Here is a 16,851-nt window from a genome sequence, read left to right as displayed (position 1 = left end):
GGTGTGCACCCCAGGCATAGTCTGATGCATCTGTGGTAGGGTCTGGGTGGTGTGGGGTTGTGAGAAGGGAAATCCCTTGTTGTGATTGCAAGCTGCTGCCCACCAAAGAAAATCTTTCCTTAGACAAGGTATCATTGGTAGGAGAGTTTCCAGGTCTTGAGAGCTTTGACACCAAAGGCTTTTTAGGTACCATTCCTCATATGCAGTTGGGCATATGGAATGAGTAGGATGCAGGAGGCCATGAACCCTAGAACTTCCAGGATTTTCCTTGCGGTTAACTGGGTTCTGGTGGCTAGTTGAGAGAAGTAGCCGGTCAGGTAGGCTTGTTTTTCTGGAGTGATGAATGCCATCTGGAATGCTGTGTCCAGGCTTGCTCCCAGGAATATATTTTTGTTGTGTGGGGACTAGTTTTGATTTATTTTCGTTGATAGTACACCCCAGGGAGGTCAGTAGGTCCTTTACAAAAGTCAGGTGCTGTAACAGCTTTTCCTGACTGTCTGCCTGAATCAGGCAATCGTCTAAGGATGGGTAAATTTGAATATTTCTTTGTCTGCAAAAAGCAATGGCGGGAGCCAAGCATTTTGTGAAAACTCTGGGAGCAGTGGATAAGCCAAAGGGAAGCGCAGAGAACTGAAAGTGCGAGATCCTGCCCTGAAATGAAGGTATTTCCTGCATGATTCCCTGATTGGGATGTGTAAGCAGGCCTCTTTTTGGTCTAGGGTGGCTAACCAAGCATCCTTGGAAAGCATTGGTAGAAGCTGCTGGAGGGTGAGCATTTTGAATTTTAGTATCACCAGAAAGCTGTTTAAAATTGATAGATCGAGAATGGGGTGCCATGTGCCCTCTTTTCTGGGTACCAGGAAGAGTCTGGAGTAGAAACCCTGACCTGCCTCTTCTGCAGGAACATGCTGTATTTCCCTCATGGAGAGCAAGGAAGGACTTGCCTTTTGGCCTCTGCCCACTAGTTTGGAGGAAGATCTGGGAACCCTTTTGGGGATGGCGGAGTGTGGAAACAAAATTTGTATCCCTGGGACACTATGTTGAGAACCCATCGGTCATTGGTTATAGTGGCCCAGTTGCTCGAGTGGAAGGAGAGTTTTCCTCCTAGGGACACAGGCAGGTGGGCAGAGGTAAGGCATGGAGGTGTAAAGTCATTGTGAGTTCTTACCATAAGGGAGTGGCTTTGCACTCCCTGTTTTTGAAGAGGAGGAACTCCATTGCTTAGATCTCTGCATTCCCTGGGGCTGCTGTCTGGGGGGTCTGCTTCCCCTGGGTCTGGGCTGAGGTGGCCTAGAGGGGGCAGGAAAGGACCAGTGTGGAGGGGCAATGCCTACTAAACCTCAGAGGCTGGACCTGTAAGAAGTCTTTAACTGTCTGCATAGATTTAGCTTTTTCTTCCATCTTTTTTAAGACCTCTTCTGCCTTGGTGCCAAAATAAGTTGTCTTTGTTCAATGGTGCGTCCAATAATTTGGATTTGACATAGTCTGGCAAGGTCTGTTCCTTATGCCAAGCATGCCTTTTAAGGACATAACCAGTGACTGCTGCCCTGCAAGATGCTTCTAGGGCATCAAAGCCACATTGCAAGGTGTGCTTAGTTATTTGACTTGCAGAATGCATTAGCTCTTGTAAGTCTTTATTTTCTGCATAAACAGGAAAGGAAGATATTTTGTCTGAGGAGTTCCATGGTATGCTGCTGATATTTCAGCATGCAGAACTGACAAATTAATGCTCTAATAGCAAGAGTAGCAGAGGTGTATACTTTTTTTACCCCATCTGTCTAAAGCTCGGGAATCCCTATTTGGTTGGGGGGGGGATTCTTAGCTGAAGTTGCTTTAATTCCTTTAGGTCCTTCAGAGATGACCTCTGGGTCAGCAGAAGGATTTTTGAAAAGAAATTTGTGACAGTCAGGGACTCTGTAATACCTGTCAGGTTTCCTGGGAGCAGGAGGAAGGGTGTCAGAAGTCAAACTGGATTCCATAAAAACATCATCCACAACATCCAGGACAGGAGGAATGGCCAAAGGTCTGTGCTGTGGTAAATCTAAGAATTCCCTGAGTCTCTTTTTTGACTGAGGATAGTCTTGACATTCCCATTGGAAATGCTCCCTTAAAGTATGAAGGGTTTCCCCAAATGAAAAATCCTCGGGTGGAGAGGCAGAAGGAATAGATTCCTCTGCATCAGAATCCTCATAAGCAGAGAAGGGTTAGCTTCCTTCTGAATTCCTTCAAAAAGCAGCCTCTGAAATAGCTTATCCCATATCAATTCTCATTAATAGGACCATAAATGAAGAAACCATCCCTGATGTATGGAAAATCTCTCACATCATACCATTACATAAAGGAGGAAACTCCTTTGAACATTCTAACTACAGGCCCATAGCCCTATTGTCCCCTCTCGCTAAAATAATGGAAAAATGTGTCCACCATCAGTTAATGAATCACCTTATACAAAATAAAATTCTGACAAACTGTCAACATGGCTTTAGGCCCTATCATAGCACAACTACTGCTCTGCTTTACAGATATTATTAACAATAATCGCAACAATAATATCCTGTCTTCTGCTCTCTTCATTGACCTGTCCAAAGCCTTTGACATGGTTAACCACTCTCTCCTACTAAAAATTCTCGAATCTCTTTCCTTAGGACCTGAGGCTATCCACTGGTTCAGTTCATATCTCACTAACAGGAAACAGGCTGTCCTCTGGGATAACAAACTCTCATCTCTTCTACCAATCTCACTTGGAGTCCCCCAAGGCTCTATTCTTGGACCACTTCTTTTCTCCCTCTTTATAAATGACTTACAATTAGCCATTCCACAGGCTACCTGCATTCAATATGCTGATGACTCCACACTTATTTTGCTCTGCTAAATCCATTTCTGAACTTCAAACTAACACTCAAGCTGTATTTTCTAAAGTCGAAACTTGGTTCCTAAAACGCTGTCTACTCCTAAACGCAAAAAAGACCAAACTACTACTCTTTAAACCTACTACCAGATCCCCTACATTTGACTTCTCCATTGTGTCGAATAATGGAACCATTATATCACCTGACTCTACTACCAAATTGCTAGGTGTCACGATTGATAACAATCTCTCCTTCGACTTTCATATCAATAATACCATTAAATCTGTAAACAGGAAACTTAGCTCTCTATATAGAATCAAAACTTTTTTAGCCTTCCCAGCAAAAGTGAATCTTGCCCACTCACATCTTATTTCCACACTTCTCTATGCCTCACCTATTTACACTAATCTCAAGAAAAACAATCTCTCTAAACTGTCTACCACCTACAATAACATAGCTAGATTTGTTACTGGAAAACAATTTAGAACCCACCATTGTCAGAATCTGCAACAACTTAACTGGCTTGAACTGACAAACATGTTGCTTCTATCACAACTCATGTTTGTCCAAAGAGCCTTTTACCAACCTCTTAATACACCTGCTCTTTCTAACCTCTTAAGCCCCTACTCAAACCTGAACTCACTCCGCTCTTCTAGCAAACTGCTAGTTACCTTAACCAAATCTAATAACCTTGCTGGTGATTCCCTTTTCTCAAATGCCATTGGGAAACACTGGAATAAACTTCCTCCCGAACTTACTTCAATTGCATCTACTGCTCTGTTTAAACAAAAACTAAGAGTCCACCTTAAAAACCACTGGATATGTTCCTGCTCTAAACCTGATTAAAATTTTCTTGGTTCTTTCTCCTCCTCATGGCTATTTGTCTCTCTCTTTCTGGCAATATATATCTCTTCTAATCTGTACCTTCTTTTGATTAATGTTCTCTCTTTTCCTTGGTTTCATGCTTTCTCTAATTGATTCCAAAGATGAAATTATGTTGAACATGTGGTTTATACCTTTAAATATAATTAATTATTCTTGTCTTGAGTGAAAGACCTACCACTTTTTTAATCTGTTTGTTAATCTGTTATTATGTATTTTTTGTTATGTTGTATCCGTCCTGTCTACATGTGGAGCTTTTCTCCCCGGGCCTCTACTGAAAATGGAAATATATGCAGATAGACTAGCCCGGTTAACAAATGTAAAATAAAATAAATAAATAAAATAAATCTTCATATTCAGATCCATTAGGGTCATTGGACTCCTGTTTATATAAAACTACTGGGGACAAGTCTCTTTTTCTTTTGGAAGGGGTAGCCTGGCTTCTCCTAATAAGCATAATAAGGTCTTCCGCCATTTTAAACATTGAGATTGAAGCAAGGAAGCAGCTGCCTGAGCTTGGGTCTTTGTTTTTTTGGGTGTAGTTCATACCCTGGGCCTTAGAAACTCGGTAGTTTTAGAAAGAGCTGAAGACGTGAAAGAAGTCGTTTGTCTGTGTTGAGTATCGGTAGTGCAAAGTACCTCCTCGGAAGCCTGCTTAGCGGCTCTAGATCTATCCAAGGTAGAGACATCCGTAGGATCCTTAGTCGAAGAAGAGTCTCACAGCATATCGGACTCCGAAAGGGTCTCAGTAGCGTCCTGCGAATCCACAGAAGCAGGCATCAGGGGCTGCGAAAGCACCTCACTGAGGACTGGAGAACTGGCGACTAACTTAGCGGAAGCATCGTCGGCAGTTTTGGACCTGTACTGTCTGTCTCTGTCTTTATCCTTACATGTTTTCAGAAGATCGGTAGTTAGATGGCTTACTGAAGCCATATCAGAATTTGAGGACTGACAGCGAAAATATCTAGCTACAATAAGGGCCCGACAATGTATAGTTCTGGCATTGAACAAAGCACAAAAGCGACAGTGGGGGACGTTGTGGTCTGGGCCTAAATAGGTGACGCAGTAAGAATGGAAGTCTCAGTGTGGTACTTGCTTTCCACAGGTGAGACAATTGTTAACTTTTTCTGGCATCAGTTAGAGCAAGAAAAAAGGATCCCCAACAGGGTACTTAGCTTTAGAAGAATTCAACTTCAATTCGGAAACGAAAACTCAGGTAGCGGCCGACCGGCACTCATGTAAACTGCTTCTGCTTCGGGCTCCTCGGCAAGAAAGACTGATGTAATGGTGCCGGCTGCCTGATTTTATACCACTGACGACCTGACGTCAGTCCTGCAGTGACAGCAACTGACGCAGAAATACTAAGCCTTTGGTATTCGTGCCGACTGAGGGCTATCCCTGGCAGGATAACCCAAATGTGATGACTGCAACAGTGAAACACGAAGAACATCTGCCGAAGCAATGAAAACAGAATTTGCCTAGGCCAGTAAGAATCCATCAGGATTACTGTCTTGTACAATTATTTTTCTCTGAAAGGGAGCTTTTTATTATCAAAAGATGCAGAGAATAGGAACAAGGCAGATCACTGGGCCAAATCTAAACTACATGTCCTTGGTCTTACTGTTGTGGAGAAAGGATGAAATAATCCTTTGACATGGTATTCAGGAAGAAAAGGAAAAAGATGACAGACGGAGTAAACCTTTCTGAATATAATTTGATTGATGACAGACTCAGGAACCACTCGTTTGCATCACAGCACATCTACTCAATCTGTCCATCAGGCAGCTGCCACATGTAAAAATGTGTGTTTTGAAGACCTACCCCCAAATTTTCACAGCCTCTCTAAAAGAGGAACAAGAGATAGCAACTCCTGCATACTGTCAAGCTATCTGACTGAAAGGAGATGTGGCCTCTCAGGGTTAACTCCTGCAAAAGCACAACTGCTCTCCTCCCTAGGACATCGATGTGAAACTCTGACTTCTGTCTGGACCAAAGTCCTTCTGTCATGCTCTTCCAGCTGATATTACCTTACTTTCCACCTTAGGTCAATTTAAAACTAGACTCAAACAACATTTGTCACTTAACTGGCTATGTCAATGTATCAAGCCTGGCTAACTCTCTCTAGAATGTGTAAAAAATCTGTTAAGCAGTTTACTGTGTAATTTAATTTAATCCTGAATTGCGCTCAGGATTAACTCTAACCTGTGGAACTTGTTTAACTTGCTTACTTATGTAATCTCTGTAAATAGTCTGTTTGTAATATGTAATGCTGGTATTATGTAATGCTGTATCTGCTTACCCTTGGAGCTTATCTCCCTGGACCTCCGCTGAAAATGGACATGCATCCAGTCAGACCATCCCCGTCAACAAATGTAAAATAAATAAATAAAATGTGGCCCTGGCTGTGTTCTTCCAGTCTGAGGCAGGAGACATTTGTTTTAATCACCATAAAGGTGTTGGAGGTTAAGCAATTTGCTGGAGACATCCACAAGCAAAGAAATCTGTTGCAAGATGAGGGTATCTTGACAAAGGCAACTAAGGCATCCAATTCCTTTAGGATGATCACATGAAATCTTACACATAACACTGTCCAAGTCACAGCTGCCATGAATTCCAGAGTCCAGAGACACAGATCTGCTAAGGGAGGTTCTTCCTACAAAAAAAGGGGAACTGTAGGAAGGATGCCCAAGATTTTGTTAAAGGTAAAAGTGACTGACATGACTTATGATCTATGCAATAAAAAGGTTTTAAAAAAATACCACTTAAGAACTTTGGCAACAACTAGAAAATTAAAGAAAGAATAGTCTGTACTATGTGAAATATCAGTGGCACAGCAGGTAGTGCACTCACTTCTGGTGCAAAAAGTCATGGGTTCTATTCTCACACCAGGTAGATCGATGGCTAACACTGCAGTGCAGCATAAGGGGGGTACTGCAGTGCAGCATAAGGGGGGTGCTGCACTCCTGAGTGTGTCATCCTTGCAATGAGACTTTAAATTGAAATTCCAGCTGCCTAAGTTGGTGGTAGCTCAGATAGATGTAAAAGATCCCACCAGAACTATCAAAAAGAGTAGAGGAAGTTCCCAGATGCCCTGTCCACATTTCTCCTAGTAGTATAAATACCACCTCAGGTCTCCTATAAAAACAGGCCACTACCCAGGTATGAATAACCCAGTGAACAAAGGACAAATAAGTAAAATAAATATCATAAGACAAGATAAGCTGTCTTATTTATTAAAGCAACTGTCGTTTTTAGAGCTTTTGCTCCACACACAATACTTGAACATCGGACTACTGCCACTGTAAACCTTGCAGCTTAAAAAGCAAGTGAAATACAGCCCATGACATAAAATACACAACAATGTCATTCAACAAGAAATAACACACATACTCAAAATTCAAAAATACCATTCATTATACATAACAATAAACGTGATGTTTCGATGCAATTGGTTTTAAGCTTACATTTAAAATTAACTGCATCCTTCTTTTTTTTTTTTTTTTTTTTTTTTAGCTGCAAACAAAAACTACCAGTGATACTCACAGCAATCCAGGACTTTTAAGTCTTCAACTCTTGGTCCAAGCTCAACCCTTTCTTAAGACATAAAGAAATAAATCTTATAAGTACGACATTCCAGGGTATGTTTAGCCAAAACATTATTCCAGTTATTTAATAAAACATCTGTAAATTTAAACAGTTTTCTAATAATATGCCCAATATAAAAAAACTAAATGTTATGTCCATTCAGCCAAATACACAACGTGCATTGTGGTACAATTAAAATATACATCTGGACACACATCTGTAAGTTTTGTTAGTGTTTGACTTATTTGCATCTGGTTATGTGGATAATCTGACTGGGCAGAGCCTCTTTTCAGAGAAGGCCTAAGGAGAAGGGCTCCACAAAGAAGAGAGCTATTTTTGTAAAAAAAAAAACTCATACAAAGTAATAAAGTAAGGTAATCCTAGACTCAATAAATGTTGTACACATCTACAAACAAATTCCTAAAAATTAACACAATAAGACAATCTTATGTTCAACTACGAAATGCTTTATATATCTGAAGACAACTAATTAAGTATGTACTGTATCTAATACAAATTACAGAAGAAAATTGCAAATGCATGCAGTAGCAAATACACCTTTTATGTTTTTCACATATAAAGCATAGAATTTTGTGTCCATGAACAGAGTGATATTATTGTATAACTGAACAGAGGGGGCTATCCTGCTGAGAAGGAACATATGCAAAGCCATTTGCTGTTTGTGTGTATTTTCAAAGTATTATTAAACTCTTTGAGGGTAAATGTTTGTTGTAATGAGTCTGGAAGGAAATTCCAGACAATGGCTACATACATGGAGTCCCCAGGAGTGTTACTTAATTTTTGGGTGAGCACAAGGTTTCAACTAATTGATCAAAGATGTTGTGCAGGTTTGCACCACTGCAGCAGGCGGTTAATGGAAGGGTATTCATCAAGGAAGTGAAGGATTTTATATGTAATTTTCAGATGGTTGTGAATGACAGTGTTAGACAGTTTGTCCAATTAATTAATGTATGTATGTATGTATATATGTATGTATGCATGTACGCATTTAATTATTCATTGTTGTCCAAGGACCTCTTTTGATTACTCAGACATCTACATGCAATCACCCCGTTCACTTCAGGGGGACGGGATATGGGCATTCTCAAGCTGGCTAAGAGCCGTATGGCTCATTCATTCATTCCTACCCAAGAATCTCAAGCAACCCTCCATTCACTGGAAAGAGTCAGGTGGTAGGATTTGCCCAGCGTGGTGGTCCTGTGACATGGTCTACCCTCTTCCCTGGGAGCACCCCCTCAGCAGCTTCTCTGAGCTCTACTACTGCCATCTCCTGAGGGACATGCACCCCTGCATGCTGAGCTCTCCTCAATTTGTAAACCCATGTGCACCTGGACAGCTTGGGTTCAGTAGGCTCAGGGTCTACTGGGTGTAAACACCTAGTGCTACCACTAGGTGTCACTCGTGTAGCAAGACAGAATTAACAACCCTCCCCCCCTCCCCCCCTCCCCCGGATGGGCAAGCTAGCAGCTTCACTCTCATCCTCCCCAGCCCATTCATACAGGTAACCAAGCCACAAATGGAACTGGGAACTGGGTTAGAACAGAGGTTGCATAACGAAGACTGGACAGTTAGTAGGTGCAAGCTGTGCTTATACATGCTACAAGAGAAAGATGGGGGTCACCTCTGAAGGATGGTCACAAGTTTTTGGTTAGTTTTTAAAACATTCTGGAAGTGGTGATCAAATTTCAGGTTACTGTCTATTATGACCTACAGCAGTTTCACCTGAGATGCTACTTCAACTCTGGCATTACTAGATGATGTAACGCAGATACTATTAGAGACATTTTGATTTGCGTGGGGAGAGAATACTTTCAATTTAGTTTTACTTAAATTTAGAAGTTGAGGGCATTGAAGCCAGTTTTCTATGGTGGTGAATGGTTCCTGTGCGATGCTTTGGAGATGGAAGTAGTTAGAACAAGAACAAATTAAAGGTGGAATCATCAGCATAAAACTATTGTGCCATGTTTTGAAGCTAGATGTAGATCAATGGTAAAAATATTAAATACCAATGGACCTAATATGGACCTTGTGGAACTCCTATAACTTTGGGTACCAGAGAAGAGACAGCATCTTCCCATTTCATACACTGCACTAAGTCAGTCAGCTTGTGAACCACTGTACTGTGTTGTTCTGGAAACTAAATTCAGTAGATATTTGAGTAGTTTTCACGTGACACTATCAAAAGCTTTGGGTACTTGTGCAAATAAAGCCACAATGATTCTGCTTTCATTACACCTTTAGTAAACTGCAATTTAAAATGCTAGCAAGTCAAACTCAGTACTGTGAGCTGGTCTAAAAACATGCTGGGTTGGTGAAAGCAAAGCAAAACATAAATGAAATGAGCTCGTACCTGTTTATGTATACATTTTTCAGGTCCTTTAGAGAGAAAAGACAGTACTGCTATGGGTTCAAAGTTGGACAGTTTACTAAAGTACTGACATGCCTCCCTTATGAAAGGGGAAAACACAAGACTGCTTCCAGATGCTGGGAACAGGGGATCCTTTTATAGATCTGTTTATTAACAATGTACCACCATTGTCAACATATGTTTCTGGACTTGTTTGCTTAACAGGTCAGAGTTCTATTGCCCTGCATTCCACTACGTATCTTACCTTACAATGGAACTTCTTTTATTAACATGTAAGAGTTCCAGTCGCTGAAGCTTCTCTGTTATTAAGAGATTTTAAGCATACTTCTATGGTGCCAGCTATAGGATCATAGGAAGTTACTAGGCTAATGGCCCAGGGGCCCTTACAACCCTAGCCAATAGTTTATCCCCAAAAAGAAACCTCAGTCAGCACCTGTTGCCCCTGTCAGTGAAGGACACAGGTGGAACCCTGGGGACAAATTTGTGGTTTCCCATCCACTCATCAAGGTTGCACTTGAAGAGGGACAGTGACATACTTTGTTTGACATGTATGGGAAGTCTATTACAGAGACGGGGCAGCCTCTGGGAGACAAACCGGTCTTTCCAGCAGGTTTTGTTGATGTCGCATATTAGATTCAGGCCTTTTGAGAGGGTAATTCACAAGAAGTTAGACTTACAGATATGGAGCATCTCTAGTAGGGCAGGGTCCAAGATTGCCTTGTAGGCGAGACACAGATCACCTCTGAGCAATCTGTATGATACCAAGTACAGTGATCATAGGAAGTTATGAGGCTATTTGCCCTGAGGCCCTTATAAGCCTAGTCAAGAGTTTAGCCCATGTTTACACAAATCAGCACCCGATGCCCCTGTCCAGCAGGGACACGGGTGGAATCCCAGGGATGTATTTTCTATTTCCCATCCAGTTATCCAGATTGCACTTAAAAAGGGGTAAAGACATACCCTGCTTGATGAGGAGAGCGAGTCTAGTCCATAGATGGGGGAGTCTCTGTGACACAAATCTGTCCCGCCAGCAAGTCTTATTGATATCACAGACCAGGTTGAGGCAATGTGTGCAGGTTATTCGAGTGGAGCTTGACTTGCTGATATGCAGCAGTCCCATCAAGGTGGGGTCCGAGATCGCCTTGTATGCCAGACAGAGGTCACCTCTGAGGAGTCTGTATGAAATAGAGTAGAGGGCTAGGGCTTTTAGCCTATCTGTGTATGGTAGATTTTTGAGGCCCTAGATTCTTCTGATGAGGAACCTCTGTGGTCACCCCAGCTGCTGCCATGTGCTTTGCAAGGTACATGCCGAATAAGGCGCTTTACTCAATAATGGGCCTTATAAGGGAAGAATACAGGGATGTTATGAACTCCTTGTTCCTGGATGAGATACCCTTACGTATGAGGTGGGCCATGTAGAAAGCTTTCTGTACAATGGAACCAACATGGTGATCAAAATCAGGCTGCTATTAATCTGGATGCCCAAATCCCTCAAGACTGACTGCGTGCTTAGAATGTTGTTATTAATGTGATCATTTGTGGGGACATCTCTCTCCTCAAAGGGGATGATGATGCATTTTTTTTGTATTCAGCTTGAGGCCATGTTTTTGGCACCAGTCATTTGTTTGGATGAGACCCTCTTGAAGGATGTGCACATCACTAGGGGAATTGATGACAGATCCCAACTTGCAGTCAGCCATAGCCCACTGGCTTTGGCCTGACCTCAGAAAAGTATATTCCAAACAATAGAGGCCTCGTCGGGGGTTGGGAGGATGGCTTAATGGCTAAGGTGGTTGCCTTACAAACACAAGGTGCAGGGTTTGAGTCTCACAAGGGATAACTGGCTAAGCTTAAAATGGCTCACATGGGCAGTTAGCCTAGTACTAAACTATGAACCTATGAGACCGAACACTGGGGTACGCCACTCAATACGGGTCTACTGCTTGAGATGGCTTCCCCTATTTTGAATAGGTGTGTTCTATCAGTAAGCCATTTGGCTACCCATCTGGTAACGTACATATTGATGCCTAGTTTAGAGAGTTTATCTATTATGCCCGAGTGGGGAATAGTGTTGAAGGCTCTGGCCAGGTCAAGATAGGCAGTGTGCACGGTCTTCCCCTCATCCATGCCTTTGGTGTCTCAAAAAAGTCGACCATATTTAACAGACATGACCTCCCCTTGACAAAGCCAAACTGTGTGGGATTGAGTGTTTGGAGGTTACCAATGTCCTTGTTAATGAGGTCCATGATAATCCGTTCCATGCCATTGCAGATCAGGCTAGTTAGGCTGATGGGTCTACAATTTCCCAGATCAGTGGATGTTCCACCTTTGTGTAAAGGGATGACAGTGGCTGTCCCCCACTCAGCTGGGACAAAACCTGTACTCAGGCTTTGGTTGAATAGAGCGCCTAATGGTGCTGCAAGTTCCTGCCTGAGTTCATGTAGGATGCAGCCTGGGCTGTTATCAGGTCCCATGGAGGCTGTAGTGTTTGCCTTTGAGAGACCAGTGACGACCTGATCCCTAGATATAAGGGGAAGGGGGCAGGTACTGGGAAGGTCCTGATTTACTGATTGGGAGGGGACAGAGGGGTGAAATTTTCGCAGAATCTGTCAGCCAGCAAGTCTGCTACATCTACAGCATTTGTACATGTAGTGTCCTTGACCACCATTTCTGAACAGATCTGGGTGCTACCTTTGAGATTATGGACATATGTGAAGAAGGCCTTATGACTGTCTCTAGCAGAGGTGATCAATTTGGACTCAAAGTTTGCTTTGGAGGATTTCACTAGTGCTCTTATTTGCTTGTTTAGGCTAAGGAGAGATTTCTTCCAGTTGGGCACCTGCTCCTTCCTGGTCCTGGACAGCAATTTTTTTCTTTTGTTATAGAGTTTATTTATTGCCGATGTCCACCAGACAGGTTTAGTCTTCCTTGCGGAGGATGACTTCGTCCTGCCAGGTATTCCTGATTCCATGCGTCTATATAAATGCTCATATAGTAATTTGGTATAGTTTTGGATATTGGTGCCAGTTCCTACAGAGGGGGAGGGGGCTGTGAAGCTGTTTATACCATCCCTCAGGAGGCTGTAAGCAGCTTTGGAGAAGTTTTTTTGACTGACCCTAGCTAGAGGGGGGGTCGGGGGAGACGGTGACTTCGAACATGACCACTTTATGGTCGGATCTTACAAGGAAGGATGATACTGCACGGATGCTACAGTGGTTACTCATGTTGGTTAATACCAAGTCCAACATATTATCACCTCTTGTGGAGGTATAGACTAGCTGCTCCAAAACATTTGCATTCACAAAATCGAGGAATCTCTGACCATTTGTGTTTTGGCAAGAGTAGTTCTTCCACTCTATGTTTGGGTAGTTAAAGTCACCCAGGATCAGGGTAAAGGGTTGAAGCTTGATAGATTTGAAGAAGTCTAGATAGGCAGTTTGGGCATCTTCAGTCAGATTTGGGGGCCGGTAGCTAGCTGTGATTTGTATAGGGGTCTTGTCAATAGTTAACTACACCTGGAGTGTCTCCTGTGCATCATACTGTTTGACCAGCCTGGAGGTGTGTTATGTCTTTTACATATATTGAAACTCCACCTTCTTTGGCTTTACAAACCCACAGTCTGGGGTCTGAATGTATGATAGGATGAGTAACCAGGTAAGGCTGGGGTGCTCTCCGCAGCTTTGAACCAAGTTTCTGTGACTGCACAGATGTCAGCATTTTCCAGGGTTAGGAATGCTTACAGTGAGTGCAGTTTCATGTTTAGCCACCTAGCATTTAGCAGCATGACTTTTAATTTGCGTTTTGTTGAAATTTTTATGCTGGTAATTTAACCTCATCATTTTCCTAAAAAAGGCACTATAGGGGAGGCAAAAGCCTTTGCCAGAATCCTGAAGCCCAGGTGAGACAGATGCAGGCCATCTCCGCAAAGCATTGTGGTCTGTCGATCATATCTTCCTAGGTTGTCAGGTACTGGATCCCCCTGGAATGACACCAGAACCTAAGCCAATTGTTAAAGTCCATTATTTTCTGTTTGTATTGAGGCATCATTCTGGGTGATGGTAGGATGCTGCTTAAGGCCAGGGACATACCTGCCTGGGATACATATTCGGCAAGTTCGATCATGTCTTTCTTCATATAGTCTAGGGAGGTACGTCTCAAGTCATTCACATCAATATGGACTATGACAGAGTCAACACAGTACTTGTTGAGAGACTTGAGTGCGTGTGTGATATGGCAGATTCTGGCCCCTGACAGACAACTAACCTTGACTTTCTCCTTAGCTAGCCTGGTGAGAGACACATCTGTGTGTCTCACAATAGAGTCTCCTATGCTAATATGTTGGATTTATGGTTAAGCCTTAGTGGTTGTGAGGCACAGCTGTGTGAACTATGCATGGTATGTGGTCTGGAGAGCTGTGGTGATTGCATATGTTTTTGCCTTGGAGGTCTCCTTTGTTTGGGTATGTTTTTGTTGAGGACCTGCGCGTATGTGGTTGTGTTGTGTATGTATGGGTGGTGTTTGAGGTGTAGTGATTGCATTGACAACCTTCTCAGTGCCAGACATGCTGGCCTTTGAGGGAGAAAGCATATACTCTAGGTTCTTAATGTAATTGCATCTCTCACAAATTGTGTTCCTAGGTAGTAGTAGTAGGTTGTCCATGTACATGAGGCAGTTGCAACACTGTCTCAGGATGCCCATATCAACCAGGCTGGCAGGAGAAACCGTAGGAAATTGTCCAGCCATATTTGTCAGAATCGGACAGAGAAGGCCAGGGAGAGCTAAGGGGTTCGCCTGAAGCCCAAGTGCTTAAACCAAAACTAAGAGGATTAGAATAACATTTACAATTTAAACAAGCTATAAACAAGAGTAATAAATACAACAGAAAAGGTGCAACTGAAGACTTTAGAGAACAAGCCGCAGCAAGCAGCAGAAAAAGCAAAATGAAGTAATGGAGCAGGAGGAAACAGTAAAAGAAGCTGAGTAAAGTTTTTTAACCTTGCCTTGAGAGGTAGCAAGATAAATTAAATGTCTGATGTGTTTGTGTTTGCAGGGACACTGTGCCACATGTATACTTGCTGTCTAATGCTGTGACTGCAAGAATGTTGGAAGGCCTGCACAGGATACCAAATAGGAGAAAGAAAAGCCTCAGGGGGAGAACAGATTACATGTTTTGATAGTAAAAGGAACTGATTAAAAATAGCCTAAACCTAAGATTTTGCCTCATAAAAAGAAGATTGTTTTCCTTAAATGCTGCTTTGGCCCATCCAGAATGCCACTAAATGTCAAAACAAATGGAAAGAACCGGACTGTTCTCCTTGGGCAGTGCATTACGAGAGTTGTGGGTAAGAAGAAGCAGCCTGGGAAAGTTGTGATTGCCAAATAGTCTTAATGCCTACACCAACAGTCTTGGATACTTATGTGCTTGGAGCTCTACAAATTCAAATCAAATGTTCTCCCCAGTGTTCTAATGTCTGTGATTCTGTCTTTCAGAAGAATACAGAGCTGTAGAAACTGTTAGCAGAGCAGAGCCATTACCTAGCCAATTCCGTCTCTGTACATACAGGAGTACCATATCCCCTATTCACCTCAAGCTCTCCCTTCCCTTTCCTTGCTACTAAAGTTATCTTACACCTGTCTCATGTTTCTCATGTTCCGCTTCTTTTACTTCTCACAGAGATGACTCTTGCATCACCACCCTCTCTGCAAAGCACATCCTCACACTTCCCCTAAATCTAAACCCTCACTCACTTTCACAGCATGACCTTTTGATCTTCAGCATATTCAATTCGAAAACTGTTTTGCATATGTGATTTTGGTACCTGCCTAGCAAATGACACTGTTCAGAGATTCAACAGAGTCTCTATCTTTTTTTTTTTTTTTTTAATTGTTCAGCCAATAGAATATTTCTGCCAATCAAAACTGTAGGCTGGGGTTTTGGTATAAACTAAACTGCCTCCTTCTAGACTGCAAGTAGCCTATGTCCCTTGTTCAAAACAAAGGATGTGACAAATATAGGATCAGGCCTAATTACATCCTGCATTAATAAATTCTGTCTAATCTCACCCAGGTATCCCAGAGTATTACCAACTCACTGATTATTGTCTGAAATGTACTCTTAAGAAGGCAGTACTACTTTGGGTGATTAACTGTCCAGAGGCGACTTCTAACACTGCAGTCATTACTGCAGAGCAGGCTTCCATGCAGTTAAAATAACCAAGTCTACTGGAACGGTTACCTTTACAAGTTTCAAGAGATTGATTTCCAAGGTTTTAAAAGGATTTGCAGGTGTCTATGCCCTTATGAAAGCACTACTATCTTATTAAATGAATGCATAATAATTTTAAAACCCAGAATTCAACAAAACACTGACAAATCCTACCTGTCAACAACCACCCTGCAAAAATAAAAAACAAATCTGCCTGTCGTGTAGATTTCAAGCTACAGTTAACCAGTATGGCTTGAAAACACCAATCAAGTCATAGTCCATTGGTGACTTCCTTGTAAGATAAACTTTAAAAACAATGTACATATCACAAATCTTACTTTATAACACAAACTTCTACATGTTTGTTAATTCATATACACACAGGCTGGATTCATAAAGGTTACCACAAAGTGTACACGAAGTATACATTTAGTGTAACCTGAGTGAATAAAAAGCACACACACTGTGGTAGGGCTGTCCTTAAATTCAGAAAATGTACCAGCCTACAATATCTATCTATCTATACTGTAGATAGATATGTAAAACTTTTTCTTTTCTCATTCTCCCTCTTTATATATAAAGGCATATATAGATATATATAAGTACAGCCTTACTTGTGATTAATTACTCACGTACATGCGTGTATACATATATAATCATTTACAGTACATCAGGGTAGTCAGTATGAAACACACAAAATTAAGTACAATAAAGTAGGGGAAATCAGTGAGTGTTAACGAAACAAAGCATTAAACATAAATTCTAGTGTTATTTAACTTTGAGGAGGTAGGCTGATTGTACCACGCAGGCCCCCTTTCAGCCACAAGCTACATAAAGTAAAACCATCAAAAATAACGTAGGTACAAGTTACAAATCAGAGTAAGAAACTTAGGACTAAACAGCATATATCACTGTAGAAGATATACCATACAGAACAAACA

The 16,851-nt window shown here is 41.9% G+C and overlaps 1 protein-coding gene across 2 annotated transcripts in view; it reads right to left on the bottom strand.

Annotated features, from left to right (window-relative positions):
• PCGF2 (polycomb group ring finger 2) overlaps positions 1-16,851 on the bottom strand; it is a 718,202-nt gene that overhangs the window by 569,001 nt on the left and 132,350 nt on the right. Inside the window, exon 2 of one of the 2 annotated variants that reach the window (XM_044055286.1) lies at positions 7,275-7,325. The exons of the other annotated variant lie outside the window; for it this stretch is intronic. The gene's annotated coding sequence lies outside the window, so the exon portion shown is untranslated. The remainder of the gene's footprint in view (positions 1-7,274; positions 7,326-16,851) is intronic. 2 annotated transcript variants of the gene reach the window in all.

Source organism: Protopterus annectens, chromosome 13.part0 (assembly GCF_019279795.1).
Source record: "Protopterus annectens isolate FY-2018-M chromosome 13.part0, PAN1.0, whole genome shotgun sequence".
Classification (NCBI taxonomy): Eukaryota; Metazoa; Chordata; order Ceratodontiformes; family Protopteridae; genus Protopterus; species Protopterus annectens.
This window is presented reverse-complemented; position numbering and strand designations above follow the sequence as displayed.